The following is an 8607-nucleotide window of genomic DNA, read 5'->3' on the forward strand; positions in this document are numbered from 1 at the left end:
CATGAATTAATTTTTTATTTTGCGAATGTAAAAATAACGCATATTGTATTTAGGGTGATTGTTTTGGTGCCACCCCAATTGATTATCATGTCATTTTTTTTTTTACTTTACTAACATACTCTTAAAAACAATTTTCATCTCTTACCTATCTTCTTCCTATCTTTCACCAACCTCACCACCACTGTTCTCTTTCTATCCTTCACCATCCACTATCTTCTTCTTCTTCAATCTCCACCATTGTCACCACCATTCATCCTCTTCCTTTTCTTCATCAATTAACATTCGTTCACCACCATTCTCTTCCCACATTAAACCTACCTCACCTACAATCATCTTCTTTATCTCACCCACCTACATCACTCGTGTAACACCCCGATTTTCGGGTGCCACGGTAGTAACATGTTAAAGTAAATATGCAATCTTTTCCAAAAGGGATTTATAAATGTGAGTATTTATTTTTTTTTCCTTTTCGAAGTGTTTCTAAAATATGTAATGCATACTCCCAACCGTAAATAATTTACATCTGGCCTCGATCAAGGCACAGCATAGAGTACATGACAAATAAACTAAGATCCAACAACGGACTCACTATGCAATGACTCCATAAATCCGATATACTCCCTATTATTTCCACACTGAGTAACCATAGGAAAGCAATGCACCGGAACCTACCCGAAACCTTAAATACAAATCATAAAATGATCCTGCAAGCTTAAACCAATAACGGTAAGCTTTTCTACCCAAAGGCTCTAGCCCTACACCCGACTCTATTCTTCGAGTCTTCTATAGATCTTCCAAGTGGAGTAGCATCTGCTCACATCACCTCCTTTCGTCGTCTGGCAGCAGGCCGACCGCCCAAACACAAACATACAACCAAAGCCAAGGCGCGAGGGTCAACTCACAGTAATAAGTAGATATACACTCAACATGTGATATGGGGTATAGATATATGTTGATATATATATATATATATATAAACAATCCTAGCATGTTATTGGCTCTAACAATGCTTCAAATAAATCAAACAGCACACAATTCCAGTCAGAGTGAATGTATGCGTGAAATGCAATCATGAATCCGGATTTGTGACGCGTTCCCGTTCGCCACAAGTGAAGCATTCCCGTTCTTCACTATGGATGAACCATTCCCGTTATTCATCCTGGATGAACCATTCCCGTTATTCATCCTTGGTGAACCATTCCCGTTATTCACCATATGATGAACCATTCCCGTTATTCATCATTTATGCAAGGTGAACCATTCCCGTTATTCACCATGAAATGCACAGGTGAACCATTCCCGTTATTCACCCGATTGATGCAATATGGTTAGCCAAACATCGAATCGTCCTCACCACATAAGTGTTTAGCTCACAACCCAATCTCAACAAACCCATGAGTTAGTGTCGGTCAATACAACACAACTCGGAGTAAGTGTCGGTCAATACAACACAACTCCATCAACAAGAATACACAAGGGTCTAGTGTCGGTCAATACAACACAGCCCAAACAACAAGAGCACTAAGTGTCGGTCAATACAACACGGCTCCAACAACAAGATAACCCAAGGGATTAGTGTCGGTCAATACAACACAACCCCAACAACAAAACCCAAAATCAAAGCCAGAGTCAGTGTCGGTCAATACAACACGACTCGGAGTTAGTGTCGGTCAATACAACACAACTCCCACCACAAAACCCACAATCAAAGCCCAGAGCCTGTGCCGGTCAATACAACACGACTCGAACAACACTCCCAAGAGTACTAGAGTACTCGGTGACTTTCAGTCATCACCATAGCTCACCTCAGTGGCTTTCCCGATTCCAATAACTCTCCAAACCCACAACAAAGTCGACTTTTCCCCGTCTTTCGTAAATATTTTCCCCTTCAGTTCTCCTATGCTTAAACGTTAATAAAAATTGTTTCAATTCGAATTAGTCAAGTTATGAGTTTATTTCTCAAAGTCTAAGTTTCCCAAGTCTTTAGTTTTTCAAAGCTCTATCATTCTAAGTTTTCAAAGATCAACCACCCAAAATACATTTCCCGGGGAAAGTCTAAGAATTCCAACATATGGCTAAGTCTCAAACCCCACATTTGGACTTGCCTAGGGTTGTTCATCCAACCCGAAATATCAAAGATCACCAGATCAATGAATCTCCACTCCGAAATTGCGTCAAAACGCTCAATCCAACAAAAGCACAACATCACAAGTATGGAAAAGCATCATAACATCAACTCATCATCAAAAACAACATCAGATAAAGCATAAGTCGAATTTATCGACGCCTATCATGCAGTCATAGCTAATATGTAAGTTGCCCTAACCTTAGGCGCTTTCCTTACTAAGTTGCGACTCAAATCAAATCCAGTCATATCTTTGCTTTCCCGTGTTGGCTCACTTCCGTCTGTTCTTTGGCTTCGTCGTCAGGCGCTTCCGTTATTCATACCCTTCATAAGTACACATAACATAATCACTAATTGAGCTACCTACTTTCCAAGTCTAAAGCTACACTCTCAAGCAATTGACTCGACGAAATCACAAGTTAAACTCAATCTCCTTAATGGTTATAAACCATCAAGATCAACCTCAGAAATTAAGATAAGTCATCATAATGACAACAAAGCAATAACAAAGCTTCAAAATCTTATGACTTAGTAAATCAACTTTAAAACCAAATACTCATATGCTTGTCAAAATAGATAAGTACACATTACTAGTACTTACTCCTCTCATTTTCCTTAGAGATCTCAGTCTCTAATAGGATACTCATTGAGGTATTTTCGCAATACTACACACCACTTCCCGTTAAAGCAATTAACACAACATCTGCAATAGCATTCTCCTATCATCCTCCTTAAGTAATCTCTTCCCGTTTTCTATTCCATAATCCTCTTTATCCTCAATACTTACTTATCAAGTCACCTACAACAACTTAATGTCTCAACTCGCTCTCACGATCTATTCCTCAAGCCAACGTTGTATCATTATCAATTCTTATCAAAACCACTAACTCTTATCAAGTAATCCATAAACCATAGTTAACTTCCAAGGCAACCAACTCTTCTTATCTAATGATTATGTACTTATTCATGACTCATAAGCTCCTTCAAAACGATCGAATCATTTCTCTTAAACTTAAACTCGCGATATCTCATTAGACACACAACCCTAGTCTCTTCGAAACTCCACTTTGGTTCTACAAAAATCCCAACTTATAGATAAGTCATCAATCTCTAAGAAATAACTTCTAGTCCTCAATCAATCCCTTAATCACTTCTAAGTCCTTGAACTTCCAAAGTTTCAAATCTAGACCTTCTAGAACCAAGTATTTATAGTAAAGCTCATAGACTTCTTGGAATTCAAGATTCAATCCTAAGTCATCTTCCAACATCAAGATTGCAATCATAACTTAATCCATTCTAATTAATACCTTTCGGAGTCTAATTCCTCACTCGGAAATCCAAACTTAATTGCTCTAACTCTATCCAATCTTGTTATTCCTAAGCATCCATCGACTAGCGAGATAGTATCAATCGCTTATTCCCTAACACTCCGACAACTTGTTCGACTTTCAAAACTTTTCGCAATCGCTTTTTAACGAATAAATGTGTGTGAACTCAAACGTTCTCTATTTTCATAAACGGATAAACAACGTACGTAAGTAAGTTTAAAAATATGTCTTCCTACTCCAAAGCATTGCAATATCGATTAAAATAAAAGGTTTTCTCATCTTTTTCCCAAAGCAATTCTTTTCACTTGAAATAACTAATTTTTTCAAACGATTATAAACTGTACAACAACTTTAGCTAATTGTTAAATACGTCAAATGAACTCCGAAAAATCTAATATTTTTATCCTGGCTTCATCTACAGGTTTTGTAAATCCTCATAAATTTTCAAGTCTAAATTCAAAGTACAAAATTCAGGAAAAATCGAATACTACAGCAGTTCGTGAGAAACGGGACAGCTTAACCCGTGCTCACCAAAATGCGTATAACTTGAGCTAGACAAATCGAAACGAAACGAAACCAGTGGCAAAAGTTTGCTCACAGAAAAAGCTACAACTTTTATGAAGAACATAGTTCGAAAATATTAACCGAAACATACGATTTTAACAGAACAGCGGCTACTACTTTTGAAAACAACAACAGTTTTATGTGAGTTTTCGCAAAAGCTTTTCAAGCACATTAAGGCTTAAAACAAAATCCTTAAAACCCCCAAAACCACTTAACTCAAAGGAAACAACTTTTTAGAAAACTTAATACATTAACATAAAACTCTACTCTACCACTCAACCTTCGTAAAGAGATTAGTAAAACATATTACATTAGAAATATATATTTTCTTCAGCCAATTAGCAGTAGAAAGAGTTTCAAATATGTTTTATATTAAAGTAGACTCTTGGGGCTTTCTAAAAAGTGGTCATACACCTAAAACGGATAAAAGATGAGAGAGTTATGTAATTTTCAAGTTGGAGAACCGAAACAGGAAATTGTCCCCTGCAGGTTCTGTTAGTGACGGAAAAACAGAGCTTTGTGACGGAAAAACTGATGTTTGTGACGGACTTCATAACAGAACGTGGTTTTGAAATTTCCAACATGTTCTCAGCACCAAAACACTATCTCAAACCATTTTGATTCATCTAAACCCCAGATAAATTTAGAAATCAAATATACAAACATACTAATCAAGAAATTAAGGCTTTTACCAAGGAAAATGAGAAGATGATGGTGGAGGAGCTTAAATCCCTATTTCATGAAATGATCAGATCTTGTTCTAAGAATTTTGAAGCATGTAAATGAAGTTTATCAATTAGAGATAGCAAAGGAAAAGGTTTTACCACATGAGGAAGTAAAGTGGCATGGTGATGGTGTCTCCTTGTCATGATATGGAAGATGAAGCTTGAACAATACCATATGATGAATGGGGCTGTACGTTTGTGGTGCTGGCCTTCTCGTGGTGGCCATGGAGAGAAAGAAGAGGAACATGGTGGCTGCCATGGTGGCTTTCTTGCGTGAAGAAGGAGGGGCAGAACAAGAACATGTTTGTGGTGATGGTTTTCATGGTGGAAAGGAGAAGAAGAACGTGATTATGGTGGCCTCTTGGCTGGACTGTTGCCATGGTGAGGATGAGGGACGGTGGTGATGGTGTGGGTGCTGCACGTGAATGAAGAAGAAAGGAAAACCATGGTGGTGATGGCTGGCTTCGTTGTGGCCATGGAGAGGATTGGTGGCGGCTTGAACATGAAGGAAGAAGCAACTCGTGATGATGGTGAGGTGCTGTACAAGAGAGAAAATAAGAATTTGGTGTTGGTGATGAGGAGAAGAAGAGAACAAGAAAGGAGAAAACATGAAGAAGAACAAATGAAATGGGTATGCAGCAAAAGAAAGAAAAAAAACGTGAAGGAAGAAAGAAATGAGAGTGAGCCGAGGATGAGGTGGACGGAGGGATAAGGATGGGGAGATATTTTCTAAAGATACTTTGAGAAGATATATATTTTTTTAAAATCGGTACGAATTGATTTAGACACTGAATGATTTAGCTCATAAAGTTAAGAGAAAAATATATGAGTGATATATTATTATCCCAAAAATTATGGGGAACTCTATGAAATGATAAAATATAAATTTGAATCACTTTAAGCAAAATAAAATGATCCGTGAATCAAGAAATGAGTAGAAACTGAGCTAAAGAATAATTGTGAGATAATTAGAACAAATATGACGTTGTCATATTATGTGCCTAAGCTAGAATAATTTACAAGGAAAATGACAATAGTAACTATTATCATTTGAGAGGAACAAACAAACTTTAGATAGCTCACAGAGCGTTGAATTGAGTTTATCGAATAAAACAAAAGTTATGACTTATTAAAAATAAGAAGACTAATGATATTATTTCTATTTTCAATGAAACTATAGAAAATAAAATATTTTGAAACTAATTATCATTTAAATGATTTCCTTGATTCTTAATTAAAATCAAGTCAGGAAAATAACTTTAAAAATAATAATAGATTATAAACACTCAATTAATTAATATAATGAAATTAAATAAATAATCTAGTTATTTATTTCAGAGTCTTACAACTCGCAATCATCTTGTTCATCTTTCCTATCATCATTGGCTCTTCCAATCTTCACATCGAGATTGGGCTCGTAATTACTCATCTTTTCTTGGTGTTTTTCAACGACTTTGGCTAAGTACATCGTTTTTTTTTTCGCGCTTGTTGTAGGTGGGAAGCGCATATATTTTTCCTGTCGAAAATCACCATGATTTCGCACTAATTTTTTTTTAACTTAAGGTAATTGCCTATTTGGCATTGTGTATTACACAACCTGTTCTTCTTGAAATTAAACTCATCCGATCTCCCTACTTCTAGTGGTACTAGAGAACGACCCTGATTGACTTATCTTATATGACGAAGTTGCATTGATATGACGGAGGTATACTTGTATATGACACTATGACACTTAAATGAGTGAGAGAGCAAAGAGAAACTTTCATAGTTTAATATTTTTTTAAGTTTTGCATTATGAGCAATGTGCCTATAAATGAAAGGCTATATCATTATTTAGAGACTCGAAGTTCATTATAACAGTTTGTGCAAGTCTATAAAAAGCATTGTAGAAGGTCTTCTAATATCGTGGATGCTTGGGAAGCCTTGCTTTGTTTTAATGTAAGTGGGTTGTCGTGCTACCGCTCGGCCTGAGCAGAGACAAGAAGTTCCCTTACCTAAGTCATATTGTTCGCTTGTTCAGTACTCTCTAAGTTGCGAGTCCTATGGGTCGGCTTAGATTCTGTTGGGTCTTTTGGGATGGCCGGAATAGGAGCCCCAACTTTGCATGTTAATTTTGATATGTCAAACTTCATGAATTTCGTCGAGCAACAACCCCATGAAAAATGTTCCTTACCAAGATGATTTCATACTATTTCTCATAGTCTGTAAACTCTTTGTTCGTACTGTCAATTTCCTAAAAGCTTTTGAGTCTGCTCGGCATGTTTGAATTCGGATCGTTGCAATTAATGAAAGGACATATGTACAATGCTTGTAACCTTCACGACGATTTTGAGTCATGAAGTCACGCTTCCCGTACAGTTACTTCCATACCCTGAGTCTTAGGTATAGTTTTCACAACTATTTGAATTCTCTTGCTTTTCAAATTTCTCAATTGTCTTTTGAAGGGGAAAGAAGGGCGCTTATTCTTCCTTGAAACAAGTCGCCTGAAAATTAGAAGCAATTCTACATCACCTTTGTTCCGGTATGGAACTATCAAGCAAGGGCTAAACAGTTTGAGAGCGATAAAAAACTGGCAAAATGAGAAAATGTGTGAAAAGTTAGATTCTCCACCGCTTGTGTGGTGTCTGATATTTATAGCTTGGTTCTGACCCGCTTGGAATCATGAGTCGCCCGACCCAATAACTGTACAAGTATTGCAAAGCCCACAATATTACAAAGTTGGTACGCCCATATCAGTAATTCATATTTTCTAAGCGCTCGACGCTTATAGAATTAATGCGCCCTATAAGCTCATATCAGTACACAAGCCCACAAGACACCAAGTCTTAAAAGCTTTAAGATGAAGTGTGTCTTCTCTTTGAGCCCACAAGTAATCGACTCACCTAACATTACACAAAGACTAACAAGTAATTGATACGCCCATAATGTGCAAAGAAAATAATGGGCGCACAGGCTCCAAAATCAAATAAAAATTCAAAGACATAAAAGCTAAGTAGTCATTTCTTTGTCATTTCAACTTCTGTTTTTGCTTCTTAATCTTTGTGTAGCGCGTGCAAGTTGACTCAAGTTGTCCCTTCACAGCCTCAAAATTCACGTGTGTGTAGTAGGTTGTACCATTTGTAAAAACGATATTGTTTGCCCAACAATCTCATCATTTCTCTATCAACTATTCTCTGAATTCATAAGGTTTTAACACTTGAACTTAATCAAGATTCCACGAAGAAATTTAATGTCAATTAATTTCTTGGCATTATGCTCGTTTTTTATCGATGATCTAACAAGGCTTTTGCTCACTTTTGATCGATGATCTAACAAGGCTTTTGCTCGCTTGGAGGCTTTGTGCTTGAATTGGGTAAGCTTAAACCAATCAAGGTTGTACTTATAAATTCGTGGTCAGATGCTCTAGTTTTAAGAGTCTTACTCTTATCTCAATTGTCTGACATCGCCCAATTGATAGACCTAAAAGCTGGAGAAATGAAGAACATGCTTGTTCAAGAAATGTTTTAAGAATTATGCCTCATTAAAAACTCTCCCGCCCGGGTAGAGAAAAGAGTGCATAATGTTGTATCCTTTGACTGTTTTTAGTCAACTCATCACCTGTCAAGTCATCACCTTGTTAGCATAAGTTAAAATATAATATAACACATTGACAATATCAAAACTAGTTGTTCTCATTCATGATACGGTTTGAAGAACAAAATAATCACCTTCTGTATTTAAAACCGCAGCTTACCACTAATTCATCTTCACATATAAATAACACACAGTGGGTGGACTAAACTTCTCCGCCCAATGTTTTAATTTCCACGCCCAACTAAGAAAAACTAATCTCCATCTCCTTTTACTTGTCTTTAAAAATTGCAAT

At 36.8% G+C, this 8607-nt stretch overlaps 1 long non-coding RNA gene across 1 annotated transcript; it reads right to left on the reverse strand.

The window, feature by feature from the left end:
* Window positions 1-408: 408 nt before the first annotated feature.
* On the reverse strand, window positions 409-5525 carry LOC130715334 (uncharacterized). The gene is made up of 2 exons (XR_009011625.1): window positions 4842-5525; window positions 409-2449 (listed from the first exon to the last, which is right to left on the reverse strand). It is a non-coding gene; the product is annotated as an uncharacterized LOC130715334 (long non-coding RNA).
* Between the last annotated feature and the right edge of the window lie 3082 nt (window positions 5526-8607).

The sequence above is a fragment of the Lotus japonicus genome, chromosome 4 (genome assembly GCF_012489685.1).
Source record: "Lotus japonicus ecotype B-129 chromosome 4, LjGifu_v1.2".
Lineage (NCBI taxonomy): Eukaryota > Viridiplantae > Streptophyta > Magnoliopsida > Fabales > Fabaceae > Lotus > Lotus japonicus.